This window comes from Elephantulus edwardii, unplaced genomic scaffold (assembly GCF_000299155.1).
Source record: "Elephantulus edwardii isolate Elephantulus edwardi_28Jun2011 unplaced genomic scaffold, EleEdw1.0 scaffold00011, whole genome shotgun sequence".
In the NCBI taxonomy this organism is placed as follows: Eukaryota; Metazoa; Chordata; class Mammalia; order Macroscelidea; family Macroscelididae; genus Elephantulus; species Elephantulus edwardii.
The window spans coordinates 29,468,884-29,470,166 of NW_006399761.1; positions in this window are offsets into that span (position 1 = coordinate 29,468,884).

The following is a 1,283-nucleotide window of genomic DNA, read 5'->3' on the forward strand; positions in this document are numbered from 1 at the left end:
ATTCCATGGGAGAAGGTTGAACAATCTCTTTCTGTGCAATTTACAGCCTCTGGAAAAGTGCTGTCAGTTCTGACTCAAGAGCACAGAACAATATTTATACATACAATATTGTTATGTGCTGTTGAGTCACTTGCAACTCATATGTATAACATATGTATGACCATATGTATAACAGCTCTGAACCCAGCTCTATCCTGAGTCAACCTTGTTGTTTCTGACACAACTATGCCCATTACTGCAGTTACTGAGTCAATCATCTCATTGAGAGTCTCTCTTTTGCACTTTTCCTCCACCTTTCCAAGCATTATGTCCCTCTCCAAGGACTAGTCCCTCCGTGCAACATGCCCCAAGTATGTCAGACAGCACTTCAAAATCTTTGGCTCCAAAACGCAGCTTGGTTTCACCGTTTCTAGTATGAAATCTGTTTGTCCGCCTAGCAGTCCCTGATATATTCAGTACTCTTCTCCAATGCCATAACTCAAAGACATCAGTCCTCCTTCTATGATCCTTAGTCACCGTCCAGCTCTCAGATGCATAGCAAGTAAGACCTTGGCCTGGATTAGGTGCACCTTAATCTCTAGAAGGACTTCAATTCTCTTCAGTACTCTGGAGAGGTCCCAAACACCATAGTTTCAGTATATGTGTGTATTGGTCTTCACAATTATTTGCTATGCATCAGAGAGCTGGAGATATAGCTATCTCTATCTCAATATCTCTATATCTGTCTATCTATCTATCTATCTATCTATCTATCTATCTATCTATCTATCCTTGTTGTTGATTGCCTTCAAGTTGAACACAACTCATAGTGACCCTATGAACAAAAGGTCTGAAGCCTTTCTATAACTATCGACATTTATCAAAGTTCATAGAGTTTCTGGAGGCATGTTGTTTAGAAAGTTGATGCCACTCCTACTTCCAAATATATATTTCAACATATCTATCTATCTATCTATCTATCTATCTATCTATCTATCTATCTATCATCTTTCTAATATATCATCTATCTATCTATCTATATCTATCTATCTATCTCAACGTTGTCCTTACTGCAATAATAAAATCTCCATCAATCTTCACAGTAGGTTATATAAATCCTCACTTCACATTAGAATTAAATGTAAGCTTACAAATCCATAGAAATAGTAGTAGCCTAGTGGCCACAAGGGAATGGGGGAGCAGGAAATGGGGAGAAATTGCTTAGTGGCATCAAGTTTCTGTTTGGTGTGAAGAATAAAGTTGGTGATGGATAATGTTGTTGTTGTTGTTATGTGCCATCGAGT